At 42.6% G+C, this 21,117-nt stretch overlaps 1 protein-coding gene across 2 annotated transcripts in view; it reads right to left on the minus strand.

The window, feature by feature from the left end:
• The window catches only part of PDZRN3 (PDZ domain containing ring finger 3), a 150,718-nt gene that overhangs the window by 78,579 nt on the left and 51,022 nt on the right, over positions 1 to 21,117 (minus strand). The window lies entirely within an intron of this gene.

A 21,117-nucleotide genomic window follows, 5' to 3' on the forward strand; every position in this document is an offset into this window, starting at 1 on the left:
CAGCCTGAGCTTACAAACCAGCCACACTGCCTGAGGGGCTGTCACGGATGGAGACGGCCTCTGCCCAAAGGATTGCAGATCAAGGGCTGGATCCAAAACCAGTTAATGAACGTCTTTTCACCCATCTCGGTGAGGACTGGAGCAGGCCTAACAGCGAAGATGTTGTCTATTAAGTGGAGTCTTCTTTTGGATGCGATTTTGGAACTGTTAGCATAGTTCACATTTCAGTTTCCATTGTCTGCAACCATATGAACTTAATATTTTACAAGAGTTTTACATACAGATTGGAAATCTGATTTCAGTTACTCCTACTGCTGCTTTATTTCATTTACGGAAATTGGTATTAAATTGTTGGATATATTTACGTGTTCACATTTGTTACTACTTTAGCCTGTCTGAAGTACCGTGCAACCTACAGTACTTCATTCCCACCATTAATTAAAACTCTTACAAGGTTAACACACCCAGGAAGGAGGATTGGGGAGCAAGCGTTGTGTAACAGATGAACTCATATAAAATCTAAATGTGATTTAATTAGTTGATAATGGATCATTACTTACAAAGTGAAATGAAACACATTGTTGTGGGAACGCATAATGGAACTATTGAGAAAGAATAGATTTGTTTTTACTAAGTACTTGTCTGCTAAGAAAACCACCTGTGCAAATAACCAGCTCAAATCAGATGACAAGCAGATTTTTTATTGCACAAGAAAGATTTCGGTTTCCATGACAACGCACCTAGGTCAAAACAGCAAATTGTGTATTCTTCTGCAATAAACATTTCATTTACTCCAACAGGTTTAACATCCGGGTTTATAATGTGTCTAAAATATATTTATTAGCTAGCAATTATTTAATCCAGCAGCTTCTGCCCAGAAATTGCTGTTCAGTGACTAGGGATTCAGCTAGAAGTGTATGCGATCTATCCTAAGCCTTTTGGCATTTTAAACAAATGCTGTAATGCTGTTTGGCTCACAGTAACCTACTGTGAGCTCTGGGGAGAACTAAGCAAACAGTTTAAATGTTATACGAAAGTTTTTATTTAATTGAATTCAAGCATTTATAAAATTATATTAAATTAGGTCATATTCATGGGTTATCCAGTATTTAACATTTTCACCAGTAATTGCCTGTACATCTAATTTAAAATTTAATGACATTATTTAAGAAAAAGGTTTTCTTGATCTGAGGGCAAATACGCTTTATTTATAGGCCCTTTCTCAGACTGAGAATGTAAAGTACAAATGTGTTACTCATTAAGCCCCACGTTGTTACGTGGTTGGATGACTAAATCACTGCCTCCCCAGGGTGCCTACGCCAAAAAGCGCCCGAGTCAGCGAAAATAGAAAAATAGGTGTTCTCATTTCCAGTGTTCTGAATCAAAAAAACAATTGGTAAATCTCTGAAGTAATGAGGGGTTTTATTCACCAGAGCTGCCTGGAAGCAGCTCTGAACTCAAGCTCTGACCGCTCGCCCCAGACCTGATGGAATTACGTCTCAGGCGGGGAAAGAACCACGCGGTCAGAGCTCAGCCCCGCCGCGTGGTACCTCCAGAGCGGGATGCTGATCCAAGCCCAGGATGGTCAACTCTGCGTTGACTTGACAAGACCTTGGCTGGTGCGCCACTGTCTCCTTGCCTTCTGGGCTGGTTTCTTTTGATTCTGGCCAACTCTGTGCAGGTGGTGAGTTTGCAAGGGCTCGCAGCCACGGCTGTTTCTTGGAGGACTCGCCTGGCACCTCCGTGCTGCTTCCCAACAGGCACGGCAGCCCTGCCTCGGAGCAGAACATGGGAAAGCACTTGGCACAAAAGCCAAGGACACGCATACATTTGCATTAGGTGTGATATTTTGCCTTATAAGCACTAGTACATAAAATACTCCCCTTCTCCTGGAAATGCTCTGCTTCCCACAGGAGGAGGAGGAGCCTCCTCAGTGTCCAACAAATGTTTCCAGGTCCCTTTTGGCTTGACTTCCGCAGGGAAATGCAGCTTGTCTCAAGGGAAACTTGAGAGAATGTGCTCTCTCCAGTCTCCGCCCAGCCACTTTGGAACTTCTTGGCTAATTTCTGCCAACCTTGACAGATGGTGGGAAGCCTAGAAGATACCCCAGCTGCTGTGGAAGCTGGCAGGGGGCAGGGGAGGGCAGGAGCTGGGTGGCTGAGGAGCACACATGCTACTCTGGGCAAGCCACAGTGCGTTTGAGTATTGCTCGGTGGATGGGTCACAGGGACACAGGGGAAGGCTGAGGCACGTGTGGGAGAGGGAAACAAAGGATTTAGGAAAATACTTTAGGAAAAAGGGCTTTAATTTATAGAAAAATGGTTTGATTGGCTTTTCTGGCCACGGAACAACTTTTTTTCTTTAATGTCATCAGCCCAGGCTACATGGTAGAACACACCTAGTTCTACCTAGTGTGCTCATAGTGACATTACTGGCATCCATAATCAGAGACCATGCTTTAAAAACCAGTATTTCTTTCACAAAGGTCGTCTTCTCTTGTTTCGGTCTGAGCCATGTTCAACAGAGGGGTAAGACAGAGAGACGTGCTGCGGTTCCAGCCTTGGTCTGGAGCTCTGAAGAGCATCTGTAGTGTACACACGCCAGGGACAGATGATTTCAAGTTGCAGTTCTTTGTGTAAAATGACACACTGGACCTTTTCCTACATCATACAAGCTGGATCTAAGGATGAGTTAGCACAAAGGAGAATTCATGCAGCAGCAGCGGGCGGGACAGCAGGGACTGGACTATAGCCACAGTTCTGGAGTGGCTGGGCTGGGCTGGAACAGTATGAAGATGCTTAACAGTATTTTATGGTCACTTTGGAAAATAAAGTGTAATAATCACCTTTGAGTCTGTAATTCAAAGGTAGATTGTTGTGTTGGGAGTGAAAATAGGCAGCTGTATCAAACACATGTTAATGCATATATTTTTTTGAAAAGAATCTCTTAAGATAGCCTGTGTAAGCTCTGTTCCTTTTTCCTAAACTTTTTCTTGTTTCAGTAACAGTACATAAATAAAAGCCACACCCTACTGAGGCTTCTTTACGACAAAAACTGAATATAAAGTTCTTGATAAAAGGAGGAGTATGCTTTACATAATTCTGCTCCTGATATTCACTATTCCCAAGCGAAGAAAGAATAACAAATTAAAGCTTATAAGGCAAGACTGAAAAAGAAGTAGTGAGAGACGAGGGCTGCTGGAAGTTAGGAAAACTCCAGCATGTTCGAACTTCAGACACGTTGCTTCCCATCCTCAGAGCACAGCTTTTAATTTGAACACCCCTTGCACACAATGAATGGCAGTAAGTGTGGATGGAGCTCATAGGATTTGCCATGCCCTACCCCTACCTCCGGTCCCACCTATTTAAACATTGCACAAACCAATGCAGGAAGCATATTCTGTTTCTTCACCCTCTTGTCTTTGGTTAAAATCTATAGCCAATGTGTTAATTACCATTCAAAATAAAGAGCAAATTCCGTGAGCACCGACATGCAAATAATCAGAGAACCAAAACATTTATCTGCATAAAGGCTTCCAGGACTGGACACCAACTCTCGTGATAGTTGACTTGAGACGTTACGGGTCCCTTTATTTAGTTTTGGGTTTAGTGGTTTAGTTTTTAGCCAGGTCTGAGCTGAAGCGGTGACACCCGGGCCCGTCACCCTCCCCGTGTGGAGACCAGGCGGGCACTAGATGGCTCCCGAGCAACGGGCTTGGGTTTTTTTAGAACTTGAGCTTTCTAATAGTATCTTCACTTCCTGGATTAGAACTTTGTCCAAAGTTTCTGTTCCCTCCTACTCACATAGTGTTTTTTACAATTCAGCTTTACCTTCACAAGCACCGTGTAGTTTGTTGTTTCTTGAAGCAGATGGGAAAAAACAGGGCTCTGCTGTGCTCTCGGCATAGGGCTTAAGAGGACCTGGCTGGAACAGCCAGAGTTGCCGTCACAAGACAGAGCTGTGGAAGAGGGAAGCGTTTCCTGACTTCCACCAAAGCATTCATGAAGACTTGCAGAACTGAGTTAGCTTAGCTGGGAGCCAGCTTAATTGGCACTAATTGGTTTCCCTTGGCTGGTCATGTCTCTTTGGAAGTGATTTTCACGTTACTTTTCACGGAGAAGCACTTATATCTGGTCCTTCTGAGAAAGTGACAACAATCTTAGCATTTCAGAAGGCCAACAGCTACCATCAGGCTTAGATTTTCAAAAGAAAGGGACTTTGTAAGCAACTGAATGCTCTTAAAATCCTCTCCCTGTTGTGATGTGATCACACAGAAGTACAACTGTTGACAGCAGCACAGCTCTGAGCTCCTCAGAAAATCTGCAGATTGAGAGATTTAGTAGCCTATCTCCAGTAAACAGAAATAAACAGAAACCTAACTTCCTCTCTGTGGAAACAGATAGAGGAGCACACTTTCTAAACATGGCACGCACTTACAATCCTAAGGTAAAGCTTTCCATCTGGGGAATGTGTCATGGAAAAGTAGGTCAGTTGGCCTATCATTGGATATGCATCCAGTGGCTTGGACACATACACTAGTAACGTGAAAATGTTGGCGTAATACACTCTAGAGTTCAAGCTCTATAATGACGGGTTTCAGATCTAAGTAAAATTTTATGAAGATTACAATCACTGAGAACACGAAGTTTCTAGCCCGTTTAATGATGGCTGTGTGATAACAGTTGGCTTTGGGAGCTTTTCTGCTCCTGGAGCTCCCGCTGCTGAACCTCATGGGTGCTATCGGAGCGCCTGTTTCTCTACTCCTGCTTCCCTGTTGCTCCTGGGAGGAAAGCTGTGTGGGCAGAGGGGGCCCAGGGGTGGGCCGGCAGCAGGACTGCGGTGTACCTGCATGACCTATTCTGTTCATCTCTGCTCCCAGGAATTGATCTTCTGCAATTTCACAGTTCTCTGGGTAAGGAGAAATGCGTCACTGCAACCTCCTACAAGTACAATCATAACTAAAATTCTTTCTGGGTATGTGGAAAGGGTCTACTTTACGGCTCAGGCAGCTTGCCTGAGCAGTCTTGAAACTCTTTGCTGAGATGCAACCTACTGAACAGTCCAGTGCACCCAGCTGGACTGTTCCAAAAAGAACAAAGCACCAAACTGAGCGCATTACCAGCAATCATCTGTGGAATTACCATCAACATAAACATCATGTGGAGGCACAATGTAGAAAATATCAATTTCTATCAAGTTCTTCACTTTCCCATTCCGTGTTAGTGAAACACTTTAGAGAACTACAGCAGAGACGTTGGAATAAAGAACAATGGCAGTTCCTTGGGCATATAAAACAGATTTTCTCAAGTCCATCCTCCACATTAGATTGGGCAATACCAGCATTTAAAAATTTTAACCATTTGCATTTTGAGGGATGAGAGAGAGTAAAATGTTATTTTGCTGCACATTAAACTTACAAAAGCATTGCTCAGTAACCCTATCATAAGCTAGCAGCCTTTCCAAACTTAGACAGGAAACACCTGGACTTCTGTGGTAAAACATCATTGTGAGTGCACTGTACATTTTGGAACAGATCATTTTGAATTGTTAATAAATATTCATCTTATTGCAGTAAAACACTGTGTGTCCAGTGCTGTAAACACTGGTGGAGCTAAATTAAATATGTGCAATGTTAGTCATCTTGACTTTTTTCCTTAAAATGAATACTTGACTTCCCCTCCAAGAACATCTGAAGCTCGAAAATCTTAAAACCCCAGAAGATAATTCTATCAGATATACAATTTAAATATCTCCGTTTCTGTTATATTCATTCTTTGTTAACACGTTCTCCCATCTTTTCTAAATGGCTCATTATGAAGGTAACTAAAATGAAGTCTTTGTTTCCATTCCTAGAAAAAGCCTTGCACCTTGGCAAACACAGCCCTCTAGGCTCATACAGGGACTCACTGTTGCTCCCCTAATAGTCTCGATTTGAAAAAAAAATCCAGAGATGTCCCTAATTACGTGAAAGCCAAAGGGCAAAATGCAAATTGTATACAAATCCTCAGGCCTTTCCTCAAGAAACCGCACAAAATGCGTGTATCTATTTTTGCTGCATCGGTATACCTTATGTTTGTGATAAAGGGCTCCAGAATCGTGCCCTGAATTGAGAAGAATTTCCTAATTTTAGGAATAATCATTTAATTGTTGCAAACCGGCCCCAAACTGAGTGAAAACCTGAACTTTCTGCTACAGTGTGCTACCTCCTGAACGCGCCGGTGATGTGGCTGCAGGAGACACAGCTGACAGAAGATCCAGTTTGGACTCAGTTCCAAATCATAACAGAGATTCGTTAAAGGTCACGATAAACAAATCTTGCATGCATCCTGCTGCATATGCTTATACGTAAGGCTAATCTTTTATAGACAATTTGCTCAAGTTTGGGGGCTGCTTCCTTGTCCCTCTTGCCTAACTGTGTTTTTTAAAGCATGCTTGCTAATACTGTATTTCTGTGTCCTAACAGCTTGCATTGTTTAGGTTTAACACAAGCATTCACCAATTTTCTACTAAAATATATTGCCCATGGAAAATTAATATATTTTTTTGTCTTTTCTCAAAGCATTTTAATACTCAGGAAAACAAGATATCATAAATCTACGGAAAGAAAAGCTGCTTTCAATTGAGCAGAAAAAAAATAAAAGGCAAAGTCTGTTGTGCATGTGTGTCAACAGCTTTCAAAGCTGCGATCTGAGCACAAAAAGCAATCAGAAAAATCGTACTGCTCATACAAAAAAAATTTCTCTTGGTGAGAACTCCACAAACACTGAAGCAGCCTTAAAACTTGGCTTCTTGTGTCTGTCTGTAGCTCTACAAAGAAGACTACTTGTTTCTATTTTCTGAATGTGTTGAAAACTAGAACATGGCAGCTGTAATTCTGCTGTAAAGCTCCCCCAAACAAACACCAAAACAACCCCCACCACCTGTTTGGAGCAGACTTCAGCTGTGGAAAATGCCTCTCCGAAGGGAAAGTGTTGGAGAATATTTATGAGAACCTAAAAGCAAGTGGGTTCTAGCGGAGATTTTTCTATAGGCGTAGCGCTGCATTATTTATTAAATACCTGTTGCTTTGTCCCTTCTACCCCAGGGAGCTTAGTTATCTTGCGCTATCATCGCTGTTGTGAAGAGGAGGATTTCTTTACAGTGAGGTGCATGATGTAGGTAGAAGTTTCAGCCTCAGTCCTTACTGCTGTGCTACGGGGCCAGCAGCCGGAGCAGTGCCGGACCTCCCCGGAGCTGCTGGCACCTCCGCAGGGGACCCGTCCGGCCGAAGGACAAGCTCCGGGCACAGCCTGACCTTCGGCGGGCAGGGCACGCTGGAGAGGGGGCAGGAGCCCACTGCTAAGAATCAGCTCTTCCCGGAGCCGGCCCTTCGGCTGGACACCTCCGGTTTCTTTGCCTGGCGCAGGTAACCAGCGTAGCTTCCTTGTATTTGCCTCTAGAGGGGATGAATGACGTCTGGGATATACAGCACCTTGGGGACACCTAGGACTGCTCACAGACTCCTACTCCTCTTCAACACCAGTCAGTCACCCTATGGAGCATACCCTGCTAGCAGTCACCCACCCTATGGAGCATACGCTGTATGCTACGGCAGTCAAAATATCCAATAATATAATAAATAAATGGAACTGCACTTAGTACAACAACTGCTCTGCAAATTCTCTCTGAACCATCTTCTCATTTCCTGACGTACGCAGTAGCGATTGGTTCCTAACCACACCCTTACACTGCTGTGGTTGAGTAACGCCGCAATCGCCTCCTGCCCAGCTCCATCAGCCGGCGTTGCCCGAGGAAGCCGTCGAGCTGCTCCGCACGCAGCTCCTCACCGCTGCTGCTCCCTGCGCCCTCCCACCTATTGCCGTACTCCATTTCCCGTTTTCTGCTGACGCAAATAATCTTGCAAAATTGCAGACATTTTGAAAAGCCATTGTGTTCAACAGATATTAGTGTTTCCATAAGTAATCAGGCAGTCTGGTATTTAAATGATGCAGAATACAAATACTGTGTGAGACACCCAAAGTGTTCAAATAAACTCTTACTATAATGAGGTGGTTCAAGAGCTAGAAAAGGTACACGCAAAACATTCTCTGGAAGTTTGTAAAATTCTGTTTAGCAGCATTGCCTATAAGATAGTAGGGTAGAGTAACAAACCCAGATACCAGATACTCGGCTTAAAGACGGATAACGAAAGGTGGAAGGGCTTCTTAAGTGGATGAGATGCTATTCCCCAAGCCATCCCAACGGAAGCAATTTTCATGTAATAAATCGACCATAGATCATCTGACATGAAGTAAGTGGTAGCTAAGCAAAGCATTCAGTAGCTTGACTTTTTTTTTTTTGGCTGATCATGGTCAGTGTGATGGAAATGAAATGGATGGGATAGAAGAAGATTAGCTTATCCACCTTGAACAGATTTAATCATCCTCATTACCTTTTTTTGTCGGCTCCTTCCTCTAACTAGTAAAGAAGGAGAAGCTGCCGTTAATACCAGGCCACCGAAGTCCCCAGCCCCGCAAGGCTGACTGTCCCCACTGCTGGGTATTCTCATGTTTTTCGCCTGCTGTCTAGAGAGGCTGCCAGGCCGTGAGGTGACTTCACCGCGCCGCAGACATTCATGCAGAGACCGATCTTTTTCCCTGCAACGTTCCAAACAGTAATGGTCTTACTTGGTATCCTTTCGTTTTAGAATTCATTCCAGCTGGACTGCAGAGCTGGATTGAGATTTCCTTGATAGCCTTGCCCCACACTGCAGCGCTGAGGAAAAGCTCAGACTATTCACAGCCTCCCCGGCTCTCATGAATGGCTTGTTTGTACGGGTGGTTTTGCCACCAGGCTGGGTACTATGAACACTCTCACTGTTACTGTTTAACTATAGTAAATCAGTTAAAGACTAACTGTGGTGTTCCGGAGAAATATTTTATTTCATGCAATGAGACTGGCCTACAGTCATTTATCTGACTTCCAGACTGGAAAGACTATAAAGAACAATGATTTTGAACTTCACTGCATTTTTTTTTCAGTGGCTTATATATACACACAGAGTCAGGAAGAGGAGGACTTTGTGCTTTAGCAAGCTCAGATGTGAACACATCTTCCTTTTCATATACTGTACTGGCAGAAAGAATATTCTACCGGGGCTAAAAAAATTAGCAAATGGGTATAACCATGAAGGTATTTTTAATGAAAGATCTCACTGTGCATGTCTCTAGCTAACTAAACAGGCACCGAAGAGCTAAAAGCAGACATTATTATGATAACTCCGAAGTGACCAGTTCAAACGGGCGAAACACGCCCCTGCCTGGCGGATGTTAGGGTAAATGCCTTTCCAATAAACTCCTAAACTACGGCATTTCATTTTTCCAGAAGCCTCTCAAGTACGACCATGTGGATTTTCAACGGCAGAAACATCCTGCTCATAGCTGATGTTTTGTCAAGCTGTTTTCTTCCCCAAGCCAAGTCAGGAGAAAACACATAAATATTCTTACAAGCAGGTCACTTATTTTCCAGCTGACATGCATTTTGCATTCCCCTATTTTCACTCTATTTTCCCTATACACAGAGTCCGTATTGTTATAAGGAAAGCAGTTTATATGAGAAAATTGACCTGGCACAACTTAAATTCTTCTAGCAAAACCTGAGTAAAAACCTGCGAGGACACTCTTTTCATTGGAGATTGGAATATTTTTATTTAATGTAAAGCTATTAGGAAAGGATTCAACTGAACTAAATGAGGAAGTTTAATTTGAAAATTGGTGTTTAGCACCAATTACCTACTTTTTAAAAAAAAACCAAACAAACCCAAAACCAGATTCAAATTATATCATGGTGACTTTTCCATGTAGAGAAACCCTTAAATTCTCTATCATTCTGAGATCATATGCCTTCTGCAACCAAACTAACCGGCTTTAGGATACAGAGAGGATGGTAAGTCTGTTTTGCATTATTCACCATCTCGGTAGGGACTAATCCCACTAAAACGTGTAGACATAAAGCAGTGAGAGACGAAAATCAACTCAAACTGATAGGTGGTACGTAAGAGGAAAAGGAAAATCCTTGATGCAAAATATCAGAGAAAATGAGTTTTTAATCCCTGTATGAACAGAACAAACTTCTGGCATCTGAAGCATGATTTAATACTACACCAGATGTTGATGTATTTTGTGTCTTTAGGAAAGCATATGACAACTTTGTATAGCATTTTTGCTTTAATTATTAGTGTGTGAAAACAGCATTAAGGAGGTGATCACAGTAGGTCTGGAGCTTTGCTCTGATTAACAAATTAGCCAGTTCTAAACAGATCAAGTAACAGTCAGAAAAGCCGATGACCCTTGAAAGCAGGCTTAAACTTCCATTGGGCCACTTATTACAGACCACTTGCTCTGGATGCAAACAATATCAGGTGTGCCCCCTTGGACCAGAAAATCTCTTTATTAAAAAATGAAAGAGCACTCGGTTTTCACTAGTTGCTTTGAAGTAATAGCAGGCAGTCCTAGTAAGAGGGATTTTCAGGACCTGAAGAGTCTGTATTTAAGAGACTGCTTTCACTGGCATACTCCAATTTAATTAACTCAGATTTATAAGTAGAAGATCTATGCTAGTTGCATTTGTAATAGGAAATACAAAATAAAAAAAAAGTTTGTAATCAAACAAAACTTATAGAAAGGGGACAGTATTTTTAAAGTCAACGCATCAGAAAATATGATGTTGTTTAATGCTGAGGAATTAATTTTTTTTATTGGGGAGACCCCTTTTAAAGGTTTTTCCCAACTGCTGTACGGCTCTAAAGTGACATTCATAGGAGCCTTTTCCTGGACCTCAATGGGTGCTGAGTTGGGCAAAGGCACCCTGAATAACTAAGATTTTTCCTCTGGACTCTGTGGTTTCTTCAAGCTGTTTTCTCAGATTTCGAAGTGCTAAATACTTCAGCTTCTAATCAGTCTTTAGAGGCTATTTGTCAGAAAGTGAAATTATTTCTCTGCTGGAGTAAATCAGTATAGTTGAGGACCTGTCTATCACGTTTACTTGCTCAAAGGTAGTGTTCTCCTACAGACATTTAAACGTATATATTAGGTGGATCTTACAAACTGGGTCAATGCATCGCCTCGCAGTTCAGCATTAATAAATAAAGTATCTAACAAACCATTTCAATGATTCTATTTATGAAAAATTCATTTTTGGCACAGAGTGAGACTAGGACAGTAGAGCAAATGATACCATATACTAAATTTACAGCTGTTGCAGTGATTTCTGTTCATTATATATCTAATTCATTAGAGACTCCCCACTGAAATGGCAATCCTCTTCTGAAGCTATACTATCATATGCCGTAACATTAAGTCATGAAAGTGGTTTCAGTATTAACATGCAGCTCATATTTGCTACTTCGAGAAAATGTAGGTCCTGACCTTGCAGGTACTTTTGCATGAGTAACTTTATATATATAAGCAAATGTATTGCACATATCCTGGAAATCCAGAATGCCTTTCTCCAAGAGTTAGAGAGGGGTTCGTCAGTAAATATCTTAACTAGGGCAGGGTGACATCTGACAGAGGTACCAGTCTGAAAGATGAAAACACATCCAGAGTTCATTTCTGCAGCCCACACATCACAGAATGCACCCCATGGTGGGCAACCAACTCAATGAAATCTGCGACTTTATTCGGGGGTAACGCTTAGAGACAAGGGTACAGAACATATTTTCTCAATCTCCAGGTTTCAAGCTGCTAGAGAATTTCAGTTCCAAAGTATGATCTAGTCTAGCTTGGGAATTTTCATATGAAGGCTGTTAGTGCATCTGGCTTGGTTTGTTTCTAATTAACCAATGTGGATTTTTAAGATGTATTCCCTTGGAAAGTTTAGCTGATATTTTCAAGGAAAACAATAAAGAAAATTCAGCTTTGACATGCACATTTTTTTTGCTTATACAACAAAAACTTTTGCTTTCAAGTCTGTGGTGTTCTGGAGACGCTGGGGAACAGAACTATTTTTTTTATGCCAAAGTATGCATTTCTGTCCTAAGTAGATTATTTAAAGAAACCTGTCCTGTTAAATTAAAATCCTCAGTCCATCAGTTCATAAACGAAAATTGTCAGTATCACATTAAAAAAAAAAAAAACAATTAAACAACAAAAAAATTATTGCAGATCTGTGTATCATTATCAGCTACGGAAATGACCCGTGGGACTCTCAGTTTTCTGGGAGTCAGCTCTCTGCCCCAGCGGGGCCGGGGACCAAAGGAGGCACCCGGGGAGCAGGCTCCCAACCCTCGCTGCAGCGGATGGCTGCTTCCCCTCCATCTCAAGGCCTGATTCTCTGCCGCCTTCTGCCTCTGTTTTCACTTGGCTTCAGCATCAGAGTCTGTTGGTTTCCTGTTCGGTGTCATGTCCCAATTCCCATTTTTGCCTGGATATTTATCTTTCTACCGGTTGCCCTCCAGCCTCAGTTGACTGCTGCAATTAATGGGTTTGGTGTCCGTCTTACTTCATCCCTACCACTTTCTGGGTCATTGAAATACATCGAAACATTTATCAACATTTATCAGCCTCCCTATGCTTTGGTTGATGCCCGGCTGCAGAACACGCACTGCTAAGTACGACTTCCATCCTTTCTACATGTGATATGGAATAACTAGGGAGGTTTCCAAAACAGCAGTACTTCACAGCACCTTTTTGTACATTATATGTCTTAGTTGAGATTGGTAAAAATACCTGTAATTAGTCATCCTTGGCACCTTTTCAGACAATTTTTCAGTTACTTACACTTTACCAGTTTTATCAAGGAGGTTGAAATTATCCATGCTGGATATCCGCTTCACATTTAGTTGTGTGGAAAAATTTTCAAGCAAAAAATGTGCTAATCTGTTTCTGAGAACAAATATAGGGGAGAACTCGCTGTTTTGCACACCGTAAGTATTAGGACATCGAACCTCTCACTTCAGACGTGGGCTGTGGCGGCACGTTGCTTTGGTGGTAAGGTCACCAGAGCCTGCGGCCGTGCTGGGCATGCCCTGCACCCGCGCTGCTACAGCCAGCGGCTCCCAGCTTCCCTCTCCCGCCCGAGGGACAGGAGACAAGTGACTGGATGAAAAAGAAAAGCAGCAGCCTGGCTAAAACCCCAGGGCAACGGTGTAGCCTGGGGTTTGCAGTGTGCAGCGGCAGGTGAGCCTGGGACTGGCTGGGGCAGGAGATCCAGCACCAGGGGAAAGGAGCCGGAGGGACACACGCTGCATGAGGAACCAGAAAGACAGGGGATGACGATGACGATGACGATGATGATGATGATGGGAGATTCTGGGGGGATAACGCTCTGTCTCCTAAACCAGCCGAGCATTGCTGTGCTGGTGTGCTGCAGACCACTCAAAATGAGCTTTCTGCAGGAGGCCACAAGCTGAGCATTCCCCAGTGTTAATGCCCAGCGTGAGGCACCGCGTCTGGCTGATCTGCTGGGGTGCTGCCACCCCACAACCTCACACTACCGTAGTGTCGCTGCTCTAAACGCTCAAAGTGATAACGTACCTCGAAATACTCCGAGAGATCAGGTCTAAGGGTTAACGACCTGTCAAATCTGTCCTGTCACCCACCACGGGATGAGGTTTTTTTTTTCCCTGTACTTCAGGTTCCTACCTCTTCATATCATCTCACTTTGCAGTCGGGAAGATTAATTAATGTTTGTGAAAAAGACACAAAAAGGGACAACCGCGGCAAAATTAGCAATTCTGTTCTTGAAGCGAAGTTCAGCCCGTGTCAGTAAGTCAGCCATGTGAAAGAACCGCTGAACAATGAGGGTAACACAAAAGTACCGAAAAGCCGCTCGTCCCGGCCAGCGCCGTGCGCTGCGTGCGCTGGCGGAGGTTTGGGGGACAGTATGTGATCATAGGAATAAAGGAAAGAATATACAGCTGCCCTGGCTGCTGAGCCTTTCGATGTGCAGTTTAACAATCTTCTAATGCGATTTGCCCGCGTAACGTGCGATCTCTGAATTTAAATGTGAAAGCCCTTTGTACGTAGCACATCATGTAGCTCCTTGCTGTTTGCTTTAGAAATTCCTAACTGCCCAACTGATGCAGACCGGCACACACAATAACCCTTAACAAATTGCTCTCGCCGATAATCAAGGTGGCAAGGGCCAAGGTCAGAGTTCAGCTCTTGCTGATGTCAAGGGCCTTCCGCTAAAGCCCCGAGCAGCATGTGATGCCGGAGTGCTCTTTAATGCCAGCTGCCATTAGAGGCTGCGCTCGTTCATGCTTCGCTGCAAGCCGGCGGGGACACTGGCTTACGTGAGTGGGTAGTTTAAAGCTCCTGTTGGTTAATCCCTCAAATGGCCCAGTGACTGCTTTCATGAAGCATACTGGGAAGATTAAAACGGCCTGATTTTCTTTTTTTCCCCCCTGAAGCTCGCGAGAAACCGCCAGCGTCATTTGAAAAGCCTGCAAGAGCACCCGAAAATGCATTTGAAATAGAAACAGATATATGAAGGATACGGGTATCAGAGTTTCACGGTTTCCAGACAAGCTTCGAGTGATTATTTAACACGAGCTATACAAAGCATTAGGACAATATAGATTATATCTCTATTATAGTTGGGGTAATGCTACAAAGCTGGGGGGAAAAGGCTAGTCTGATATTCAAAGCTTTTCTTCTCCTCAGTCAAGCTTTTATGTTCCCTAAGGAAAGCTGGCATGCCTAAACAGATTATAGGGGAATACCTGACACTTTTATTATTGCCTTTTCAGGAAGAAGCTAATATTCAACATGAAACAACGCTTTCCCCTTCAAACTTTAAAAACCTGAATGTTAACTGTGACATTTATAATTCTAACCTCAGCAGCGAAAGTCACGCTCGCACGTATTAAAGGGTGAAGTCACGAGGAGGTGGAAAGGCAGCGCGTCAATCAGCGTTCGGCTCTTCTGAATGTTAAGGTGCTTATCTCTTCTTACGGTATCGAGAAGGTAGTTGGGTGCCTAACTTGGGGATCTGGATTTCATTAGGCAGCAAGGACCTTCATTAGGGGCTACAGAGCTCAGGTTTACATCATTTTAGGTCTATTTTTGGATCTAAAATGGAATTTGGCCACGGCAGTGATGATATTTCTTCTCATCTGAAAAGCACCCCAAGGTTTTCTGTTCTGTGTCTCCTCCTCAGTGGCTGCATTCCACACGAATTGGTTTTTTTCTGCTTTAAACAGATGCAATTTTGGATCGTCTTTTTTTCTGTGCAGATAAGCATGTTCTTTGTGTCACCATTTCTTATGATGAGCAAGAACCAACATACCTTCTTCTCATATTTCAATTCTCTAGATAATCCAAGCACTTTTTGCTACTAAACTTGAAGTTAAAAGTAACTACAGGAAAAACAGGTTGTTGAACTTTCCATTCTTGGAAATCCTCTCTCTGCTTCCTTATCACTTCAGTCAGTGGGACAGCGTACAGAGTAAGTCAAGTAGTACAAATCAAGATGCGTGATTATCTGCTTAATAAACTTCAAAATAATCGCTGCTACATTTTCCGTCCGTGGTTTCTTAGTCCTTACGCAGTCTGTCTTCTACTGGGCGGGTCTTCAGTCAGATCTGATGCAGAACATCAGAAAAACATGTATTTTGCAGTGATAGAACCTGCAATTATCCTCCTCACAGAACTGCTCACTATGATTTCTTCTGGTAGTTTATGCTTTCATCCTGCTGCTTTGCAACAGCATTTTAAGATTTAGCGGTAAGGCGCTACCACTGATCTAAACTGCGGATAACTGACTGCTCAGGGTTACTGTACTTTTTGTTATTTTGGGCATACACTTTCTTAGCATTTTAACAGAGCACTTATGTACGCTGATGTTTTAATCCCAACGCCCTTTCTGAGACGTGCGAGTGCAACCTCTGAACACCGCTGTGCTTTTCTGCATTGCGATGAATGGTTGGCTCCGTGACATGGGGCACTGGAAATTCCCTTGGAATCTGCGCCCTGCACTGTTACTGGCGTTTTGACGTGAGCTTGGAAATTTTACAACTTGCTTATTCATACTTATTTGTAAATGGTCCAGAGAAATAAGCCAACTTCCCACCAACACACTGGCCATTCTTCTGGAAGTGTGAAAAGATGACAGCATTTTTTTCCATCTCAGTAGAAAATGTCTTTCACAATGTAAACATTTGCTGATGAAATGCACTCCTCATTTTCTATACTAGTAGCTTTTTTTCTTTTTCAAAGTGCAACCTGAAGTATTTATAACTTGTGCTGATTACACATAGCGTATTTTTTTAGTTCTGAGGAAGTTTTCTCACTACCAGTCAACTGCTTTTATCACTTTGTACTCCACTAATATATTTACTAATGGTATAAAAAATGAGTAATGAAGAGTTCTGAAGGTATGCGAACACATTAATGCAACTAGAAGGTAAAATAATGCTACTTTTTAAACTTAAATCTCTAACTAGTTCTTCTAACAAAATCATATGGGAAGGCAATCCGATCCACATCTTGCCTGTTCAGAATTGTTTATGGTATATGATTAGTCTTCAGTAAGTCAAAGACGTGAATTTATATCTTCTTTTGCACCCAGCCAAGGCTACAAGTAAATATTATATGACTTCAGAGGAATTTAGTATATAATAATGAAGCGGATCAAAAATCTAGCCAATTGACTAGGCAAATAAACAGTACCCATGACTCCACAGATCTTTAATTGGAATAAGAAAGTAAATAGTCAAGCAGCTTTCAAACAAATTCAACTAATTAATGTGAGAAATGAGAAATCTCTTTTAATTTAGTTATAACAAAAAGGAAAAGATGAAACCAAACCGAAAGAATAGGACAGATCTTTTGGTGTTAGTGTTCTTTTTCTGTGGAACACAAAAAGCAATGATTTACATTAACTAAAAACCTAACCCATCATTTTTTTAACTGACCATATTTTTTTCCAGCAAACTGAAGAGATGATGACAGCTTCTCGAGCCTTTCCCATAAATGACATTCTTCAGCATTTTACTAACCCAGTGCTGAACTGCTACAGTATTTCATCTGTATGAGTTAATCTCTATGAATTAATCCTGTGGCTGTGCTTTACTCATTTACCATTACTTACATGCACATATATTCCATGACTACTTGTAAAGGAGAAAGGTTCACATTTTCTACATAAATACATACTCTTTATGTCTCTCATGACTTACTCTCATTAGCTATATACTAAATGATGTTAGACATGAGACTAAGTTAGTGTGTTGACTCTGGAATGCAGCAGTTACACGTGGTTGACTGGCCTCTTTGCTAAGGTTTATAGTGTAGTTTTGTAGTTCATAATATAGGCGATTTTTACAATATAACACCCCTGCTAATAAAAATAAAATTGTTACGTAAGGCCACTACTAAATAATGAAACCTCTACTACGTTTAATTTACCTATTAAATTCTGTGTAGCAGTAAATGTTACAGAGTTTGTTATTAATGTGAGTAACCTCAAGATTGCTGCCAACACTTCAAACATAAAATTTCTGTAAAGATGTTGGAATCAAATGATACGATGCTTTGCAACTTACTCCTTATTACAAAATGAGGGTAAGATTACCAATAACTACATGAGATTCCCAGTACCGTTATGGACTGCACTGGAACGGAGCAAAGGACAGAAAGTTGAGCCCACCTGCTAGATCATCTCAGGTGCCTCTTCCATAGGATTTCAGCATGCAGAGAAATACCTTATATTGCCATTTGTTTCTGGATTAAGTCAGTTAAGCAATTTATGTTTACCTTTCGAGTATGCATGAAAAGGAAGTATCACGATTGTGAAGATCTGTTTTCAAACTTCCACTTATTTCCATTGAGGACAGCGTAGGAGCGCCAGAAAAGATGCTGGAGGGGCTGTCGGTCCTCCTGGGCACAAAGATGCTGTGACATGCTGGGGACGGCCCATTCCCAGAACATAATCCTTCCTAGCCCCAGACTGAATGGATGGCAGATGACAAATTGCTTTTTGTTGTAACTAAAAAATACATTAACTGTAAAAATGTAATTATTATCTACCGTCATAATTAAGGAACTCTGAAAGAAAAGCTTTTTGGAATACTAAACTCCATAAATAACTGCTTTTGTTTTTCCAAAAGAAAACATAGCAGCTTTAACAAAGTTCTGCCTTAACAAATCTTCACTATGACCTCAGGATTCAATTTTAACAAGTTGGTTTTAATCCTGTAAGTTCAAGATCAAAGAAAAAGATTCATTGGCAGGGTTAAATGGAGCAACACTGAAGGATTTATAAAAATCAGGCCAATACCCACACCAGTCGTTCTGTCCTAATTAAGTTTATATTTTTTCTAAGTATTGCTGGCAGGAATTAATGCTCAGAGACCTAAGCCAAAGTAGCTCACTTTAACCCGAGGACACTTTTTCACTTACTTTGACTGTATTTTAAGTTTTTAGTTTTGAAGTATTTACCTTAATTTCCTACTTGAGAAAGTGAGGCTCTCCTCAGCAACTCTTTAAGTAACTGCTATTTTCCTTTTATATGACTAAAGTCCAGGAGTCCACCTCGCTAGGCTTGACACTAATGTATGCTGGTCTTTCTGACCAGCTCACTCTGGCAAAGGCACCTACCAAACCATGGTGCAACATTCTCCTCAAAAAATATTTGTTTCTGTTCCTGCGGCTGCTTTATAGGTGTTGAAAAAATGGTGAGAAAATTAATCCTAAATGTCAATGATCACTGCTGTGCAGCTACAGGCAAGTAAATTCTGACATGCTGCAATACACATTTACTGGTCACTACTGAGAATCATGGAATCATAGAATCGTTTAGGTTGGAAAAGACCTTTAAGACCATCCAGTCCAACCATTAACCTACACTACCAAGTCCACACTAAACCAATCAAGGGTAGACTAGACTAAACCATGTCCCCAAACACCACATCTACCCATTTTTTGAACACCTCCAGGGATGGAGACTCCCCCACCTCTCTGGGCAGCCTGTTCCAATGCTTGACCACACTTTCCGTGAAGAAATTTTTCCTAATTTCCAACCTAAACCTCCCCTGGCGCAGCTTGAGCCCATTTCCTCTCGTCCTATCGCTAACTACATGGGAGAAGAGCCCAACACCCCCCTCACTACACCCTCCTTTCAGGCAGTTGTAGAGAGCGATCAGGTCTCCCCTCAGCCTCCTCTTCTCCAGGCTGAACACCCCCAGCTCCCTCAGCCGCTCCCCACCAGCCCTGTGCTCCAGACCCTTCCCCAGCTCCGCTGCCCTTCTCTGGACACGCTCCAGCACCTCAATGTCTTTCTTGTATTGAGGGGCCCAAAACTGGACGCAGTATTCCAGGGGCGGCCTCACCAGCGCCGAGTACAGGGGCACAATCACCTCCCTGCTCCTGCCGGCCATACTATTCCTGACACAAGCCAGGATGCTGTTGGCCTTCTTGGCCACCTGGGCACACTGCTGGCTCATGTTCAGCCAGCTGTCAACCAACACCTCCAGGTCCTTTTCCGCCAGGCAGCTTTCCAGCCACTCTTCCCCAAGCCACATCTTCACCCCAGAAACGAGCCCGTGATGGTCCATTGCTCAGTGGACCTTGTGCCCATGCAGAACATCCGGCACCTGGAGGCAGGTGGGCTCTCCCTGCTCTGACAACGCAGCTGCTGCTCAGGACTATCTCCAACTGAAAACGTTTGCACTACTGGGGCTGGTTAAGCCTCGTAGCGTCGCACGCAGAAATGAATTCCTCAACAGAAAACGCTCCCCAAGAATGGATCAGCTACGGCATTTTGCCTTGTTCTTCAGGGACTCTAAGGAGGAGGGAGGTCTTAGAGGACAATCAGCCTGGGCTCAGCCTACGTGGGGAAAGGAAACAGGCAAGCCAGATTTGGAAATATCTGAAAGATAAGTGAATATATAAAACTATCACTGGAGCCTCTAATAAATTCATTCATCTTCTAGTCCTTGCAACTTTACACTGCCTGGCCCTGAAAAAAATAGCTATCTTTTGGATTCGCAAGATACACACTTACTTTAGTACAAGTTAAGCACTTGTTACTTCTCCATCCTATTTCTACTTTTGGCTATCTAAAACCTTTCACTAACTTTCATTGCTCTCATTCTATACAGAGGACTGAATACATGCTATAGGAGATGCTATTCTGGTTGCCTCTGTGATCACCCGAAGATGGAGAGTTTCTGTCGCTCTTAAATAACTTTCCTTGTGTCGTATACCGTGTAGTACATGGCGTAAGACTGTCCTGGAGGGAGAGGCCAAAATGTGGTTATCAGAGTTCTGGTGGTAGAATATCCCATGTTGTAATGTCAGTTCTTTGTGGCCTTCCTGGAAACCAGGCGGCAAACAGTTAACTTAGGCCATCCTTTTGTGCATCCGTATGTATACATGTAATGCACAAACTTAATTAAAACCAATTGTAACTGCCGAAGTGTAACATTGCTGAGCATAACATGTATTTTGTCATGACTTCAAAATGCAAATGTGCTTTTTGACTTGTTATGGAAGTCTTGCTTGCCAGACATTTCTAAATAAAGCCCAGGAGACTGGATTTACATCTTCCCCCTCTTAACCCTTCTCTTAATCGCTTCCCTCTAATTCCACTTTTTTCAATGTGTGTGGCTTGAGCAAAGCCTCTTCTCTGTAATTGTCTTCTAAATTGGCAAAAGGACAGTGCAGGGTGTGACCCTCCTCCAGTTTTTTGTGCACAATTGTATTCTCCTGTGCCCCATTCTCCTATGAGCTCTCCCACGTCAGATTCCTGTTTCGCATCTGTGTCTTCCTACAGCAACTGGAACCATAAAATGAGTTGTCATCATGGTATTTGATAATATTCGGAGCCAGAGGTACTGTATCTTCACATCTGGGAGCGAGTGGGTTCCCTCCTTTTAGCTACAGAGGACGGTGTATCTCACTGCACTACACTAGCAATAGTGGTAAGAGATGCTGCTGAGAATTTCAGAGGAGCAGAGAAAGGTCCACGCAAAAGAAGACGGCATAGTCACCGGAGAAATGCTGGAGTAAAGGCCTCCTCAAAATCCTCCTCTCTGTCAGGGGTTCATTTTGAGCTATTACCTCTACTGTGTAGTTTGCAGCCACTGGTAAGATTTCACCGAGCGAAGTTGGCTCTCCTAAAATGCCTTCTAGC

This window comes from Pelecanus crispus, chromosome 7 (assembly GCF_030463565.1).
Source record: "Pelecanus crispus isolate bPelCri1 chromosome 7, bPelCri1.pri, whole genome shotgun sequence".
NCBI lineage: Eukaryota > Metazoa > Chordata > Aves > Pelecaniformes > Pelecanidae > Pelecanus > Pelecanus crispus.